Source organism: Camelus ferus, chromosome 19, assembly GCF_009834535.1.
Source record: "Camelus ferus isolate YT-003-E chromosome 19, BCGSAC_Cfer_1.0, whole genome shotgun sequence".
Taxonomy (NCBI): domain Eukaryota; kingdom Metazoa; phylum Chordata; class Mammalia; order Artiodactyla; family Camelidae; genus Camelus; species Camelus ferus.
Window position 1 is genome coordinate 856,795 of NC_045714.1, and position 19,378 is coordinate 876,172.

General features: G+C 40.9%; 1 protein-coding gene and 1 non-coding gene across 2 annotated transcripts in view; both read right to left on the reverse strand.

The window, feature by feature from the left end:
* The window catches only part of LOC116658023 (receptor-type tyrosine-protein phosphatase T-like), a 443,338-nt gene that overhangs the window by 378,375 nt on the left and 45,585 nt on the right, over nucleotides 1-19,378 (reverse strand). The window lies entirely within an intron of this gene.
* TRNAA-AGC lies at nucleotides 19,191-19,262 on the reverse strand. Its single transcript has one exon. It is a non-coding gene; the product is annotated as a tRNA-Ala (tRNA).

The following is a 19,378-nucleotide window of genomic DNA, read 5'->3' on the forward strand; positions in this document are numbered from 1 at the left end:
GGGCAATTGCTCCATACAGAGAATCATTCCCAAAGATCACTGTCTTGGAGTAACTGCAGGCAAGGAAAACTAAAGAAAAGGAAGTGGGGCAGACTGTAGTTCTCCAAAGATGGCTGCAACCATCTCTCCCAGGTCATGTATTCTTCTGCAATGTGATCTTGACACCCTCCATCAAGACGTAGAGCCCATATGTCCACCCCCTTGACTCTAAGAGAGGGGACCCCCTAACTAATTTGACCAATAGAATATGGCAGAAGGAATGCTGGGCTGGCTCCCAGGCATAGCTCTTAGCTGGCCTGGCATCTTGTGTCCCCTGCCTCCGGGAACACTAGTTTCTCAGTGAGAAGGATGAGCCACACAGAGAAGTGGCTTGTGGGTACTCTGGCCAATCCAAAGCTGATGTCCAGCATCAACGGCCACTCATGTGAGGGAGCCACCCTGGACATCCAGCCCAGTTGAGCCTTCCAACAACTCCATTCCCAAAACCATTTGTCCATAATCTCATAACAGGCCTGACGAAGGAACTGCCCAGCTGAGTCCAGTCAACTCGCGGCACAGAGAGAAATAATAATACATTGCTGTTAAGTTCCTAAATTCTGGGAGGATTTGTTACACGGCACTGAGTAACTGTAACATATAACTTGAGAGACAGAGTTGGGTGGGGACTTAAGGACAGATAAATAATCTGCCCTCTGGAGGGTTTTCCATCAGAGTTGTCTATATCTGCTAAGGAGGACCTCTTCAAAAAAAAAAAAAAGCACTCCACAGCGTGGAGGCGAGGGTGGGGGACAGACAATGTGCTGAAGCCAACGATGTGAAAAACAAAACAAACATCCTACCATACACACCATTTTAAAGGTGCTAAAATCACTGCTCTGAGACTTGCAATGCGACAAGCAAAACAGAACTTTAAAAGTCTGAAATCAAAAAAGCCTTTTAAAAAACCCAAATAACCTTATCTTCTCTAAGTCTGCATTTTAAAGTAATAAGAAATGCACTAGCCAAATGCACTGCCTCTGGCACCAATCTAGGGTAAAGTAGTTAAATTCCAAGGCTAGACCCCACCACCCCACAGTAATTGGATGGCCATACCTGAGGAGTTGGCTAAGGAGGTCAAGCCCTTACTGAGTTTTCCTATTTTCTTGGGGTTTTTTTCCCCCCCTTTTCCTTTCTCTGCTGTTTTCCTTACTCTCCAGTACATAAGAAAGCACAGTCAGGAAGCAAACATCATTATTCAGGGACAGTGGTCATGTGAACAACATAGCAGAACAGGACAGGAAAGGGACTGGAGTTCCTTACAGAGGACAGTCATAAACAGAGCATACTGTGGCTGGATGAACCTCCCAAACAGCAAAATGGATCCGGGGCCCAGTACACTTGCTGATTGCTCAGATGGAAAGTGATGGCCCATGCTATTTGAAACTGACCAGACCTGAAGGTCTCAAACACGTCCAAGGCTCAGGAACCACAGGCACCCAGCAGAAGCCTGGTGGGGAATCTCACCTCTGAGCTCATAGCTGTGGGACGTGACTTCACTCCCTACCTTGGAACCCTTAAGACTTGACATTCCTAGTCAGTATATTTGCGCTAATTTTTCTCACCCAATATTTATTTAGCACCTACTATGCCAGAGGCTGAGGATATGGTAATGAACAAGTCAGACCTGGTCCTCCCCTTCACTTGGTCAGACAAAGTGAAAAAGATAAGTAACAAGCAAACCAAAAACAAGACATTACAGACAATGATAAGTCAATACAGGAAAAACAACAACAACAACAAAAAACAAACAAACAAAAAAAAAACCAGGAGATGTGGCAGAGAGGGAACAAATGGGAAAGGCCAGTTTAGGCTGGGTGGCTGAGGAAGACCTCAGTAAGATGGCTGCATTCAAGCTAAGGCCTGAAAGGGAAGGGACTTGGAGAAGCAACATTCCAGGCAGAGAGCTCAGCATGTGCAAAGGTCCTGAAGCTAAAAAGGAACTTGGCATGTTCTAGGAATTTTAAAAGACTGGTGCCTAGATTATAGAAAAGTAGGAAAGAGAGAGGTGGGAGATGAGATGATAATGATGGCAAGGCTTTGATGCAGAATGGTAAAAAAAAAAAAAAAAAAAAAAAAAAGTCTGAGTTTCAGCTCTGTAGCAATGGGAAATACCTGGAGAATTTTATATAGGAAAGTGACTACAGCTGGTTGATTATTTTAAAAAATTTCCCACAGTTAGGACGGTGGTTACCCTTAGAGGGAAGAGTCACTAGGAAGGAACAGACAGGAACATCTAGAGTGCTGATAACATCCCATTTCTTCACCAGTGTGCTGTTTATCTGGCCATCTTCATTTTGTTAAAATTCATCAAGTGGTATATTTAGGAGACATGTCCATTTCTGTATATATGACATATTTCAAGAAAACATTTGCTAAAAATTACTCCGGCTCCTCCCAGGAAATTGACTTCATATCTCCTGGCATCTGGGAAAGGCACTCCACTCCTCCACCAGCCCCAGTAACTCAAGCCCCACCCTGGGCAGCGCCACCCCAATCAGGCCAATATGGGTGAAAAATTCAGATAACACAAGAGACAGAAATGTTTATACAACAACAACAAATCCATCAGGTATTTACAAAGCACCTGCTATGCCTCAGTTGTTGGGAATGGCTGGGAAAGAGCAAACAGAAGGCTGAGAAGGGCAGGACAGGATGAGTTACGTGGATGGGGAGAGTCAAGGATAAAGGGTAAAGATGCAGCCAGAGAGGCTGCTGGGGACCAGACATTAGCAAGCAACTGAGACCCTCCAAGAAATCTGGGCACAGAGGGTCCCCACAAAAGCCACAGGAGTGAGTCCCTGTTCACACTACTCTGACCACTCCCAGGGAATGGTTTCACAATGGCACTTCTTTAGTTCTTTGCTGAAGATCTAGACATCCACATCTTTCAGTCCTTTGCAGACTGCTTAAAGAAGAAAAAAAATTATTAACCCGGTGAGAACTAAGACCTTAAAAGCAGAGAGCTGGAGAGCCCAAGTCCTCATCTGGAAAGGAAAAGAATAAATTGATCTTGAGAAAAATTTATACAATAGATTACACTGAGAATTAATCACCTTTTGAGAAACAGGTCAGGCTAATTACTCCTGGAGTGGGCAAACAGCTCTTGAAATGAGCTCCTAGTTGTCAGACTCTCATGCTTAGCAGAGTCAGCCTTAGCATCTGTTTGGCTAATAAAAACTTACTTGCATGTTATGGTTCAGTCCCCAAGGGACATCGTCTCATCACCAGGTAAAACATTTAACATTTCCTTGAAAAAGACATTCTCTTCTGACCCAGCTCCCAATTCAGATGGGAAGTCTCCAACCCCCTTGAATGGAAACACGTCTTCATGGGTAGAAGGAGATGCAACAAAGAAACCCAAATGACATCTATTGACTGAGCAGAAACTAGACCCACACTCTGATAACAGAGGACCAGCACGTTCTAGTAGCACACGAAATAATGACATCTCATTTCTTTCAAATCTATGAGTGGATGATTTTTATTTGATTGGCTAGAAGGAAAAATGGTGAGAACACTGGTAAGCTACACTTCAGTGAACATGTATCCAACCTAGAAGACAAACTCAGTCTACCCAAGACCAAAAGTTGAGAAGAACTATGGATGGGCAATGTGGAAACATGGAAATGGGGCTCTTCCAAGCTTACAAACAGTGAGACAAAATTTCCATATGAGATAATGAGAATACACTTGCCTTAACAATCGGAAATTGTTCATTGCTTTCCATTCCATCCTGTTCCATGTTATGCAATACAAAGGGCACCTAAGGGTCAGAAAACTGGATGGAGAAATAATGAAATCTGAGGCTGTGCGGAAAAGAAAAGACAGGGGTGAAAAGAAAGGAAGCAAGTCAGGAAAATGGAGGATCCCTTTCGAAGATCCTAGTGTGAATGGAATGAAAAAGAATGAAAACAAAACCAATATGGAGTGCAAAGAAGTTCCACCCTTTTGGATGAGCCTGTTCTGGTTCGAAAAGGATAACTTCATAAGTGAAGTGAAACTCAAAAGTTGGGATTCATGCACAACTTTCATTAACCCCATATGGTCCAAGGAGTCTTTCAAAATAAGGACAGTTGCTGATTTTTTGACCCCTGGATGTTGGGGTTCTGGAGATAACACACTCGTGGAACAAATGTGTCTCCTGCTTTAATTAAACTCCTTCTCTCATCAAGGGAAGGGAAAAGAATCCCAATCTAACATCTCATCCATGTTGAACTCTGCTGTCTCTCTTCTGTTTCCAAAGGAATTTGACTTATTAAAAAAGTAATGAGCTATTAATTAACTCTCCACTCATACAAAGCTGTTTAATTCTCAGTCTAATTAGCAGCAATCTGTTGAAGGATTCTAATGATTATTTTAAATTTGCTAACAGAAACATCTTTTCACTTTTCATAAGTTATTTATAGAAGAACTCACATTGGATCCTGCTTGGTTTTTCAATTTGAGAACGTTTTACTAAATGCTCCACTCTTCTCCCATCTCTGTGTGACAGGGTTTAGAACTGTCACCCTTGGAAAGCCCAGAAATACTATCGTAGGTCAGCTACGTGGGCAGGCACTCTTCTGTCTTTGAAAGAACCGCCAAAGTATGAGTTACATGGGGAGGAATTATGTCCTTCTAATGTCATTCTCAGGGAAGAGGCAAAACTCAAGTATGAGCCAAGGTGGACCTCAGGCTTCTGGCAGAAAGACTGAAGGCTTGGAGTTACCGGTGGGGTTGGATGTGGTAGGAAGGGAAACACACTGTGACACGCACAGAAATGCCTTTCTCATAACTGATGTAACCAAGAGCATGCCTGAACCTCCTTTTAAGAAACCACACACACTGAATCACGTTTCATTTCTGGGTAGCACTGCTACTGTAACACTACAGTAAAACGTAAGAATATCAAATGATATTTTACATGCATATTCTCTGCATTTCCGTATACCTTATAAGTTTCTAAGTACATGTTAATGTAAAGGACTGTCTACTCCTAACCACAGATCAAATAAATACACACACAGGCACAAACACACAGACACTCCCCATAAAATAAAATGTGTTTCTACAAGGCATTTTATTCCTCCCTATAAAATATAAGAGATTAGATTATTGCTGATGTGACACTTTCTCTCCTTCTAGAAGATCTAGGGTGGAGTAAACCTACTTCATAGTTAGGATCAGCACTGAGAAATATCTGTAGAAATGGTGGAGGGAAGAATTAGAAGATTCATTAGCTTTCCTCTAACATCCTAACATCCGAGGGGAAACCGCTTCCTATACCGTCCCCCACCTCTCCTCCTTGGTACATGACAATGCAGCATGCATAATGGTTAAGAAAACAAATTCTATAGCCAAAGTGCCTAGGTTTGAATCCCAGCTCTGTACTTACTAGCTGTGTGCCTTTGGGCAACGTAACGAATCTCTCTGTGCCTTGGTTTTACTCATCTAAAAAATGGGAATATTCGTAAGGCTGTTGTGAGAATTAAATGAATTAATATTTCTAAAGCCTGGGACACAGTACATACTCTGTTATTTCTAAATAAAATTAACTCTAGCTAGGCACTTCTCCCTAGGAAATATGTAGAGCTGGGGCCACCACAAGGCCATTATCCCACTAACAATAGTACTAAAAAAAAAATCCAGAAGCTCAAATTACAGAGAACATTTGGTCACAGTGTAAAATTTCTTGAATGCATTTTTTTTTCTGTTTCTTTTCTGAGAAAACAGGTAGGGTGTTAAATGGCTTATATTTTGAGCTCTCACTAGTGTAACTATTTATTAAATGTCATGATTCATTAAAACGTTAATAATTCACTAGGTTTTTAAAAAATTAAACACAGGACCTTGAAAAAATTAAATTTAAATAAGTAAGTTGAATATTAATGGAGCAGGAAGCCTGGAGGAGTATGTTCTGGAAACTGGTTATTTATTTATTTTACAAAAAGAGTCGTATTTATAAATAGTATTGATAATAACAGTAATAATGGCCCGCATTTATGAAGCATTATCCACATGCCAGGCACCATGTTCAGTGGGCTACGTGCACCATCTCATTGCATGTGATGTGTGCAAATTCAAGCACACTGGTGGTCCTCTCCTCTCTGCATTACTTCTCTCTCTTCCATCCCCTTTCCCTAATTACTCGACCCCCGTAGCCAGTGCCCTGAGCAGGACAGTCGGACACTTCCTGGAAGGAGATGCCCAGTTCCAACATCCCTGCCCTAGAAGGTCATGCAGGAGCTAAGCAAGTATCCAGGAGACAGAGGGTACCAAGCAGATGGATGATGCTTGGTTCAGCCTTTAAATTGGGCGTCAAGGTCTTCTCAGGGGCCTGCGCATCCAGATTGTCAAGATCAGAGAACATACAGGCATTTGAATCCAAAGCCCCATCACAGAATGTTGTCCACTCTGTTCACGTCCCCCAGTCAGAGATCCCGATTTCCCTCAGTTACCCCATCAGGGATTCCACAGAGCATGGCTCTCACCCAGGGGCGATTTTGTGCCCCAGGAGAATCTGGACACTATCTGGTGACATTTTCAGTCACCACAACTGGGAAGGGGAGAGTTTCTACTAGTATCTAATGAGTAGAGATCAGAGATGCTGTCAAAGATCGTACAATACACAGGACAGCCCCTCACAACTAAGGACTGTCCAGCCTAAAATGCCAATTCAATTTCCAATTTAAGCCAAGGATGAGAAATCCTGCTCTTGAATGGCATACAAATTGGGGTCCAGACAGGCCTGGCCATGGCTCTATTACAATGGTCAAAGAGCCTTGGGCAAGTAACAATCCCTGAGCCTTGCTTTTCTCATCTACGAAACAGAAGCCTGATAAAGTCATTTGAAAACTCCCCAAGCACAGCCCTGTGAACTTAGCGAACTACCAGCTATTATTACCACAGGTTTGTCCTCGAAGAAATCATGCAATCCACTTGCTGTCAATATTACCTCTAGATACTAGTTGGAAACCTTACCTTTGGGTAATGAATTCCAAACAATGAATCTGACTGATCCTTGCAGGGGACTGAACTCATGACTTTGGCCTCATTAGCACTAGATAAGAATCTACTGAATTGGCCAAAAGGAGGTATCAAAGAAATGCTCTTTCCAAGTAATAACACTTGCCATCTGACAACACAATCAGAGCACTCAACCTCAGGCTCTGCCGTTTGGAATCAAGAGCCTCAACTTCCCACCTCCCAGATATCCCCATCGGGCTGCCATGTCTTAATGGGGATTATAAACCAGAGCACACAGGTGGTGGGGGATTAAATGAGATAAGACTAGCAAGATACTCAAGGCCTTGCTTTAAACTGTGTCCACTAGCTGTTGCTAACAGTAATGTCATAAAATTAGTAACATAATAGGACTGCACCGAAGTCCAACAGTTATTTACCAGACTCACCTGTGTGAGAATAAATGATGGCAATGCTCGTCCCACTTACCTTATTTACCCAGGTCAGACCTGCTCACGCTTCTTAGCTCACATATGATCTCCCCCAGGAAGCCCTATCTGATGGGCCCTCACCTCAGGGACACCTGCCACTCTATGTTCTGTTCATCACTGGGCTTACCCACCACCATCACAACTGCTCTCCTGCTTTATCATGACTGCCTGTCTTCCTTTTTCCACAAGTCTGTGGGCTCCCAATGGCAGGGAATATATTTTTGGTCCTGTCCATGCTTGCAGCATGTGGCCCAGGGCTAGTACATGCCACTGCTGAACAGCCACCCACTGAGAATTCCATGTGGGTTGAAACAGGACTATCAGATACCTCTTGCCATAAAAATACTGGCCCCAAACGAAGTGGCTTAAAGCAAAAATCATTACTCTGAGTTACGGATCTACAGGTTGTCTGGGTGCCAGATGATCTGGGTGTGGCTCAGTTGGGCTGAACTCGAGCATCAGCTTGGATGCAGGTATCATTTCACATGATTCTCATCCTCCTTGGACCAGCAGACTAGCCACTGATGTTCTTCTCCTGGTGATGACCAGACACAAAAGGAGTGAACAGAAACACTTGTGCAAGAAGTGGTTCTTCTTGGGGTTTAAGCACACACAACGCCACCTACACTTTATTGGCTTGAGCAAGTCATGTGGCTGATGCCAACCTCGCTGGGTGGGGAAGTAGGCTACCTCTCTACTGGGAGGAAGTGCCAAGACGTGGATAGAAGGCGGGATGAAGATCTGGGAACAACCACCCAGTTCACCATGGGAACTCTTGCATCCACAGCAGAGGGCTGTTCTTATCTACTTCTAGAATCTGTGGGTAGTTATGAAATGCTATCCCAGCCTCCACTATCAGGAGTGAGAATCTGCATTATTACATTACAGCGTCTACCACCATGCCCGCTGGTTATTAATCTGCCCAACACCACACACCTGGAGAGGAGTAATGACGTACACAAACCAAGGTCTAACACCAGAGCCCACCATGCTGACTACTCCCCAACAAAACCATGTCAAGATAGAGAATATGATCTCTGAAGCCTTGGTCAGATCCTATTTTCCTGTCCCAAACTTAATTTTTGAAGTATTCTAGAAGCAGCGTGACCCAGTCAGGAGAACTATGAAGAGAAGGTGGAGGAACAGCCAAGAGCCAGCCTCGTGAACCTGTCACATCCCCAAGCTCAACCCCATCCACACACCAAAGGGACAGGGTGACAGAACATCTCAGACATTCTGCGAGTGGAGTCCAATGCATTCTGACCCAGAATCGATTTCAGAACAATAAAGTCATTTTAGTAGCAAGAGCCAGAGAGCCCTGCATTCTTATGACAAATGCTTCCAAAACATTCCCCCATCAAACCAGCTTTTGCTCTAAAACACAGACAACATGGATTAAAAGCATCTCACTCTCATTTGAGGTCAACCTGGCTTTTTCCCAGGGAAGTCTCTAAAAAGATCTGTGTGTCAATCAAAGTTAGAAGCTGGAATCTTCTTGTTCCTTTTGTAACTGCAGAGCATCCACATTCAACAGAGTCAGCTCAGCGATACATAGCTTGGGTCTATCCCCCATCACAGAAATATTTTTATTTTAGAAGTACAATGCATGTATCTATCATGACTTCAGAAATAAATATTTTGTGGTTGATCAGAAGTCGAAAAAGCTTTTCTATAAAGGGCCAGATAATAAGTATTTTCAGCTCTGCCTCTGTACCATGAAAGTAGTCACAGACTATATATATAAAGTGGCTGTGTCCCAGTAAGTTTATTCATAAAAATGGGGGGTGAGATGACTTCAGCCATTGCATTATATTTTTTGATCCCTAATCTAAAAGAATGGGACTATATTTGGCTAAACTTTTAGAAAGTTGATCAGTATTTTCAACAGGCCAAAGAAAATGTATAAAATTCAAGTCACTCTTTAGCAGAGTCTGATTTAAGCAACACCACCTGGACACCTAGCTATTCATTTAATCCTCCTTACAGGTTGATGAGATGGAAAATTATATTCTCATTTTGCAGATGAAAATACTGGGGCTCACTGAGCTTAGAGACCCATCCAAGATCACACAGCTAGTATGTGGTAAAGCAAGGATCTCAACCAAGGTCAGTGTTAATTCTATTTCAGTGATTTTCCAGCATCAGTGGGTGTTGACATTATGCATCCTGAGCCTTAAAATGGTTATAAAGAATAATCGGAAAATGCCACTTTTATTCTAAGAAAACCATCAGTGATGAACTCAAATTTACAAAAAAGATGTTCATTAAAGCTCTTTTTTACAGTACTACAAAATTGGAAACACTCGATGTCTAATATGAAATGGAAAGTTGAACAAATTATGATGGAGCTATTGAAAATGATGCTCATAAGACTATGTAATGATAGTGGAAAATGTTTACAATAATGTTATGTGAAAAAAAAAAACAGAAGCAATGCAGTGGCTAAAGCATGACCCCACTGTTTTATTAGCATGTATATTATACATACAGAAAGCTCTGGAAAGAAACACTAATTGTTTATGATCATTTGACTTTCCCTGGTTTGGAGATAGTGAGTAATCTTATTTTATTTTTTGAACTTTTTTGGTTTTGCCAAATTTCATTCCATGTACATACTGGACATTTACAATCAGATAAATGTTTTTAAAAAGCAGTTTACCCTAAATTATTTTCTATTCCCTCTTCTATTGTTCTCTTCTATTTATTATTTTCTTATGGGTAAACTGTTCATAGATTAACATTTTAAAGCAACCAGAGGGTCGGTATAGCTCAGTGGTAGAGTGTATGCTTAGCATGCATGAGGACCTGGGTTCTATTCCCATGACCTCCACTAAAAAAAAAAAATTAAGCAACCATTCCATCCTCTAGGTTCCTGGGAGAATCCTGTGTACAATCCTTAACAGCAGGCTGCAACACACACCCGGCTTTTGTAACTCTGGTCTCTAAAGGCTGATGCGGTGGTCCTTCAAATGTTCAGAACCATCCCCCAAATCACATACATACATGAATCCAGTCCTTTTTAAGCCCTTCTAAGCAAAAAGAAACCTTCCTGTTTCACTATTCTATGGTTACTGAACAAAAAACAACAAACAAAAACTTTAAAATTACCACTAACTTTAGGCATAATATCCCAGTACCATCTGCAATGTGCTTAATGTGTTCTGTATGTTTTTTCCTATTGCCTGAGAGATAAGCAGTGAGTTGGGAGTTCCCTCCAAATACTGAGGAAGTGGCACCACTGAAGAGCAATGTCAGGAAATCGGGTCCAGAAGAACCAGGTTTGAGTCTCCAGCAGGGCCACTTAGGAGCTGAGTGTCCCAGGACCAGTCACAAACTCTCACCAGCTTAGCATCCTCATTCTTACACTGGGAATAGTAACCACACTTTCAACATCCGCCACAGAGTCATAAGGATTTAATGAGAAAATAACGAAAAACTGCATTAAGTATATAAAGGGTGTGCCTGCCATGACTGCCAGTGATAATACTGGGATGTTTCCTTTATCCGCCACATTCAGATCTCAGATTTTTAAAAGCAGCTTTCTTGGAAATGGGTTACTTTCTTCAATACTGAAGAAGACGTGTGTATGTATATTCGTGTGTGTGTGCCGTTGGTTATTCTTGTTTTATTCAGCTGTACAGAAATGGGAGTCAAGAGGATGTTAAAATGGTTGACATATTCTTCAAGCCAGTGCCAGTCATTGTTTCCCACAATCACGCCTTTTGTTTTTCTATAAACATTTTGCATATTATTGCATAGCTATTTCAAGTACATTTTGTACTAATATAAGCATACGTAAAGTGTACAAATCATAGACTGCTTAATAAATTTTCACAAACACACCTAGACAACTGCCAATCAGACCAAGAAAGAAAACATTACCAACATCTCAGAAACACCCTTCGTGACTCTTCTCAATCAACATCCCCACACTCCCAACATAAGTACTGCCTTGATTTCTATCACCATAGATTAATTTTGCCAGTTTTTGAAAATACTCACTAATTGAATCATACACTTTTTTTTATCATCTGTCTGGCTTCTCTTCCCCACAGTTAGCTGAGATCCACCCACCTTGTTGCAGAAGGTGGTTCATTATCTTTGTTAGATAGTATTCCTTTGCATAAATATATCATGATTTATCCATTCTATCATGGATATTTGGGTTTCCAGTCTTCCTTGGTTCTTACAAATGATGCTGCTGAAAAAATGTGTGTACACCTCTATGAGTAAATGTGTTGACCCATTTCTGTTAGCTATATACCTAAAAGTGAAATGTGCCCATAAATTATATTTATTTATATATATATATATATAAAAATACATATAATATATATATAATATATACTAGCTTTATTAGATCTGTCAAATTTATACTTCCAGTAGTAGAGTAGAAGAGTTCCAGTTGCTTCACATCCTTACCAACATTTGACATCATGTCTTTACCATTTCATGGATTTGGTGAGAGTGCAGTGAAATTTCGCTGTAGCTTTATTTGCAATCCTGGGAGACTAATGAGATTCAGAACCTTTGCATGTGCTTAGTGGTCACGTCCCCTCTGGTAAAACACTTCTTCGAGTCCCTTGACCCACATTGCTTCATATTTTAGAGGTAATTCATAATTTATACATGCCAAGACAGGAAGGAGTGGAAGGGAAGAATTTTAAATGGTAGGGAAAGAAAAATACCATATGATATCACTTATATGTGGAATCTAAAAAAAAAAAAAAGGCACAAATGAACTTATTCACAAAACAGAAACAGACTCTCTTGTAGTCTGTCCTACGCAAGTCACTTCAGCTCCCTGTACCTTGTTTCCCTACATGTAAAATGGGAAGAAAAACCCAAGTTGTAATTGCTTCAAAAGGCTTTGTGAGGCATAAATATTACCTAGCTCAGATATACCTTATGAAATACAAAGCCCCGCAAATATGGAAAGGACCTTCATTTCCTACAAACAAGAGAATTTTTTAAAAAGAGAATGCAATAGGAGAAAGCCATGTCTGAAAAGCCTCTCCTAATTAAGGAGAAGGAGCTGAATCAGACCAATGGTTTCTCTGCTTATCTCTGCCAAGTCACCTCTTCCAGTCCCATCCAGGTCATTCTTTATTCTCCAAATGAGAATTTAACTTTGCTCTAACACCATTATTACATCTAAATTAAATATTTATTGGGCTGAATATCAATTGACTTTTAGAAATAAAGATTTGAAATTTATGTGCTAACATAGAGTAATTCAATAATTGTAAATTTCACAACCAAGCTTTGTAATCAATTACTGTTTAGTAATGACATAAATGCACATTCTTCTCAGGAGACCCTGGACAACTATAAATTAGATTCTGCACACACAACCATCTGGCAACATCTCCACACAGGTTTTGTCTCTCTGAGGAGTAACCGAGGCCAGGGATTAATCCCAAACAGGCTTCCCCTGACCATGAATTTAGACCTCCGTTCATTCATCAGTCAGGCTGTGCCAAGACTGGACTTAATGAGTGCTCACACAAAACATAATTCAGAAGATAAATCACCTGGAAGGAAAACCACACAGCCCAGTTCAAAGAGAGGCTGTACCATGTGTGGGTAACAGTTATTCGTGCGTTCACCCATCCAACATATTGCGTGCTCCCTGGTGGTCTAGTGGTTAGGATTCAGCGCTGTCACCCATCCAACATATAGCTATTGAACACCTGTGTGCAGGGCACCATCCTACATTAGCATATGAAACAAAGGCACCTGTCCTCCTGGAGGGTGAGAATAAGGTGCAATGAACAATAAATAATAATCAACATAAAGAAGCAAATTAAAGATCTGAAATTCATGAGCTAACAGAATGCTAGGAGGTCATAAATGTTATGAAGAGAAACAAATTTATTAACTAAGTATTATCTGAATTTTATAATTAAGAAAAGTATAAATAAGGGGTTCAAAGAGAGGAAGGACTTTAATTAAAATCAGCAACTAAGTTAGATTTGGGATTTGAATTCAGACCTGGTGACCAGTTCTGCCCTCTTCCTGCCCTTCCACAAGGAATGGGTGGAAAACTGACCAAACCTACACAAGCAACTCTGGACCTCGTTTCTCACTGACTACAGAATAGAAATCCTTATTAATAACCACCCCCCGATCAGCTAGAGACTCTTCTAACTCAGAAAATAAGGCTAAGGTTAAAGAAATGCCCGTAGCAGACCAAACACCAGCACCTATCAGCATCCACCATGCTTAAATCTAGACTTGGCTTGAGCAAAATTTCCATTTTAATTTCCATGTGATAAACGTTGGCATTATTTTCACTCTGAAAGAACCTTAAAGCAATTGTGTGGATCATTGTTCATTTAAAACCCATTCTTTGTCTTCATAGGACTGGCCAGCTACAAGAGGATGCATTATAATTTTGGCTTCTATTGGAACTAAGCTTGGTAAAGGGGATTCTGAAACCCTCAGGGAGACCTCTGTCGCAAACCCACAGATTCTGGTAATTGATTAGAGAGCTTTTAAGTGAGCTCAGTGATTACATTTTCAATTCTTTTATATTAATTATTAAAGGCAAATTATGTTGTTGAAAAGAAATGCCATAGAAAGATGGCAATTTAATGAAAGAGGTTAGGGAGGCATTGTGAATAGGGTAATTGATTTAAAAAGTGAAAGGCATTGGGGAGGTTTGTCAAAAATGGATTTAAACCTTTGAAAACTGGGTACCTAGTCATTGTTTTTGTGTTGCTTAAAGATGACAGAAAGTAGCTGAAGATTTGGTAAAATCTGACCAAATGTGAAGAAAGAAAGTTTGTTCTATTTGTAAATATAAATGGTATAGTCATGCCTGACGGAACAATTCTGCATTTCTCTGTTTACAGTGTTCAGTGGAAGAATTCACATGAGAAAGAAAGACATTTCACTTGAATGCTGTCATTTTCTTGGGCTATCTCTGTCCAACCAAGATGCCCATACTTTGCAACAAAATGGAAAGATGTTATGAAAGTCAGAGAACAAATTTTAGAGTCACTGTATTATTTAAACACTAAAAATAAACTTTCGTTCTAAGAATGACACCAACCCCTCCAAGTCATCGCCGATCTCCCTCCCACTCTCAGCAGGAGACAGAGGCAACTCGTAATGGTGATAAAAGTAGCAGGAAGAGTAGGAATACTCCACACAGCAGTGATGCTCTCCAGTGGTAATAAAGATCCATGGGATACAGCGTCTGAGCCTGGGTCCCAGAACCATCACTTAGAGGAGAGCTGCCCGGGACAGCCACCCAACCCACTACAACCACACTGGACAAGAAACAGTCCTATGATTATGATCTTCAGTCCTTCTTATTGCAACAGAAAATGAAACATGGCAAAGGCGAAATATTTGTGTGGCAAACTTACTTATGGCTATGAACATTTCTCCCTCTTTTAGATTCCTCCTTAACCCCCGATGAGAAAAAAAATTGCAATCATAAAAAAAAAGAAGGTAATCAAGGCACAGCCAGGACACAGCAACATCCTAGTGCACCTCCTGGTATTCGTAAAAGCCAAAGAAGACTGGAACGCCCATCACTCCCAGCAAGTTCCTGTGGCCATCCCCTAGCCATGTTACCGCAGCCACGAGCATCAACCAGAAGGGGTGACAGAGCAGAAAGGCCAGGCTAGGACACTAAGGCACCACTCAGTGCAGCTGTGACTTCTTGTAGCCAAGCTAGAACCAGAAAGAGGTTATAGAGTCTAGGGTGGGGGGAACATAGACACTTTTTCCAGCTTGGCATTCCAAACAGAATTTCCCCATGGGAGGGGACAGTGTCTGAGCTGAGAAAGGCTGGGGCCTTACTCCCTTTCTGATAGCAGGTGAAGCCCATTGTTTGCATGCCAGACTTGGGCTAAGCACTGCTGCTCACATGGTGTTGACAGGTCTCACTCTGATTGACTGATTTTCCCAATTTTCCTCCCACAGCCACAAACCTGGATACTTCAAGATATCGCTAGATCTTCTGTGCTGACAATCACCATGGAACAAAAGGAGCTTAGGAAGAGTTCCATTGTTCTCATCGCAATGGTGATGACCTGGATTAGAATTAGACTGTATTTTCAAGCATTGAGCAAAGGCAGGCAATGGGCAGTGAAGACGTCATGTGTATGAAGAGGACAAAGACACCTACTGTACAAATGATGAAAAGCAGAGCAAGTCTGTATCAGGTGATCATGTCAGAGGCAGATGAAAGCACCCCGAGGCTCTCCTTTGGACCAGTGAGGAAGTATTCACCTGGATACTTTCCTGGGCAGCCATATAAAACGACAAATAGGTTCCAAAAGGGCTAAAGAATTTTTAATGATGGAAGATGAAAGGACGAACTATTGGCTGATCTGTATTCAGTCTGGTCTTGGACCCATTGCTACATCTATCTTATCTCAGATGACAAAATGCAAAGTTTTGAAAGGTTCACGCTCCTATAACAAATCAGGCGGCTTCTTGCTCTTCACAATCTTGGGGGTGCCAACCCACTCTTTCTAGCCTGGTCCAGCACAACCACTTTGGGGGCCCCGAATCAGGAAAGGACGACAGGCAGAGCAGCACCTCCACTGGCTGTGGCACCAAAGGAGAAAGTTCCAGCAATAAAAAAGAGACTTCTCTAATATCAAGAAGTGGGAGAAGGGATATAGGACCTCAAAACACTCCCCATTTATTTTTTTTACATGAATATACATATATTCATTTTCATATTCTTTTTCACCATAAGCTACTACAAGATATTGAATACAGTTCCCTGTGCTATACAGTATAAACTTGTTTATCTATTTTATATATACCAGTCAGTATCTGCAAATCTCGAACTCCCAGTTTATCCCTTCTCACCCCCCTCCCCGCTAAGAGACTCCCCATTTCTACCACTGCACCTGAATAAATGGATCTGGGCTTTACGATTACAAAAGTGCCAAGCCCTTGGCTTCCCTGGCCTGCAGCACATCTGAAAGAGAACCATAAATCAGATTGCAGGCCACTGGCCGCAAGCCCACTCTGACTGCAATTCAGACCTGGCTGGGGCTACAGGTTTCAAAGTTAGGGAATCATCTGCATCCTCCTCCCACGGCTCCCATGCTGTCAGCCTAGGATGACGCCCCAGTGCATTCTCAAACTGTGCATATCAGAGTATCATATCAGGGTAAGTTCCCCTTTGTCACAATTTTAAACATACATATATAAGTAAAATGTAATGAGATGTGTCAGCTTACATATACATATATAGTACACATATATGCGTGTGTATAACATCCTGTTTTCTGTCCATCTTCCCTACAAAGCGGTAAGCTCCATGAGGCCCTTCCATGAGGACTGTTTGTTTGCTGTTTTATTCACCCCCACCCAGCCATGAGCCTCACCAAATTATTCATAAGTTATTTCAGTGAGTGAGTGAAACTGACCCTGGCCAACGGGGAAGGACATAGAGGCTGAAGGTGTAGGTGGCTTCCCCAGCCTTGCAAACAGGCTTTCCCTCTCACTGTGTGAAGAGGGAAGGCAGAGTTCTGACCCCTCACGTCAGGACCACTCCCCGTGATTCTCCACGCTGTGCCATGCAAAAGGGCAGGGGGTCTGAAACCCCAGCCCTCCATGCACTCAGCCACAAGGGGCTGCGTCTTTTGCTAATGCACACAACCCTGCTAGTTCAGCGCCCTTTTCTGACCCCATCATCTTTCTACTCTGTTTGCCAACTTCCTCCGTTCCCCTTCTTACCAAACAGAATGCTGCCTTTAGCTGCTCCTCCATCCTCACCACCTGCTTCCCTACTCCAAAGACTTCTTTTCTGGCAATTTTGTGATACAGAATCAAGAGAACACAGAAAAATAGAGAGAAGCAGAAGACAAAAGGAAAGAGTTTAGGCCAAAAAACTAAGCTGATCTATGTTACAAAGACTTTCCAAGCATGGCATGGACAGGCGGAAAAGGAGATAATAAAGTTGTGAAATACATATTTGGATTCCCGTCAACAGTCTTTAATAGAGGTGAATAAATAAGTACATGCTCTTTTAATTATTTTGTGCTCCTGGAACACAATGGCATTCAGAGACTGAACCACAGGGGTTTACAGGTTCCTAACGGTTTTCTTTAACTAATCCAGAAACAGTGCAAATACTAAAAAACTAAATAGACACTAAGGGAAACTGGAAAACACTGAGATATACTGCCTTCTCCCTAGAATAAAGAACATCAGGTAGGAGCAGAAATAAAAAGAAGCCTGGTGCCAAAGCGAGAATTGTTTAAAAGCCAAATCTATGGAGCTATCTGGTAGCCACGGGATTGAAGAAAACATTCAACAACCACACACATGAACAATGCACTTGTCCCTTCCCGTTTCTCAATAAACAGCTTCTGAACAGAAGAATAAAGATGAAAAGAAAAAAGACAGGACTTACTATTTACATGTTGCAAAACAAAACAGAGAACACCATCAAGAGACTTCGGAGGTACACACGTCTGAAACTAATCTACCACAGGATCCAGAAGAAAACTGCAGAACTCTGTTCATCACACTTAACGTCACTTACGTCAAAATCGGACATGACACCCCTAGCCCCACCTCCAGTGTGTTATGCTTGTCCTGGGGCCGTCCTGCTTTTCTCCAGGAAGACATAGACAGTAGTAAAAACAAAAACAAAAACAAAAACAAAAAAACGACTTTTATATTCTTCTCACTTTCTGAAACTTACAAATTGCTCTGCAATGATTACGGATTGTTTCTATAATAATTTTAAAAACTAACTTGACAAAAAAAAAAATTTCCCTTAACCAAATTTAAGGTTTTTCAAAGTGACTTATTAAAAACAAAAATATCCTCTCTCTCGTCAAAGAATTATCCCTCAAAGAAACATTTAACTAAGATGGATTCAACGTTGATTTATTTAAACAAGCTTTTATTTTTTAAACAAAGACAGTATAATACTGATAATAATCTGAGAAAGGCCAGAAGAAAGAATTCAAAAAAAATCTAACTTATGAACATAAACAAACATTCTAATTAAGCACTTATCACATAGAAACTAGAAAAACATTTTTAAAAATAACACTCCATGTCCTAATAGGGTTCATCTCAGAACAGAATCTATTAAAAATAATCACCGTGTTAATACATTAAAGAGAAAACATTTTATGGTGAACTCAATAGTTACCAGAAAAGCATTTAATCAAATTCTTCACTTACGCTTGAGTTAATAAGGAAGAAAAAAAGAACCTTGATAAATTAAAATAGAACTCTTGCTTAACTCAGTGAAAAATTAACAGCACACACCCCCATTACCACCATTATGACATCACAAACAACCAACAGAGTACTCAAGGGGGACCCCTGTGTTTCTGTCAGGGAAAGGGAAGAACAAAGGTGGCCCATTATCACCACTCTTACTTAACATTGTACTCTAAGTGCTACTGGATACAATTAGAAAAGAACAAAATAGTGTATGTTGTAAAAGAGACAAGAAAATCATCTTTATTTGTAGCCGACTGTATACATGAAAGACCCAAAAGAATCAACTGAAAAGCTAATAGAAAAAAATAGAGATTTCAATGAGAGTTGGATTAAAAAACAAACATTAGAACATTAATTTTTTACACTAAGAATACCCATATAGAAAAAATGGGGAAGATACTTTTTTTAAGCATTTACTTTTATTTATCTATCTATTTATTTATTTATTTATTTTTTCTTGGAGGAGGTAATTAGGTTTATTTATTTTTTTTTTGATGGAGGTACTGGGGATTGAACCCAGGACCTCATGCATGCTAGGCATGTGCTCTACCACTGAGCTATACCCTCCTCTACCAAGATACTTCTTAAAAGAATAAAAATAAACAAAATATCTAGGAATGAATTTTACAAAAACGTACAAAACCCTGGAGAGTTTTACTGGAGGACAAAAAGGAACTACTGAA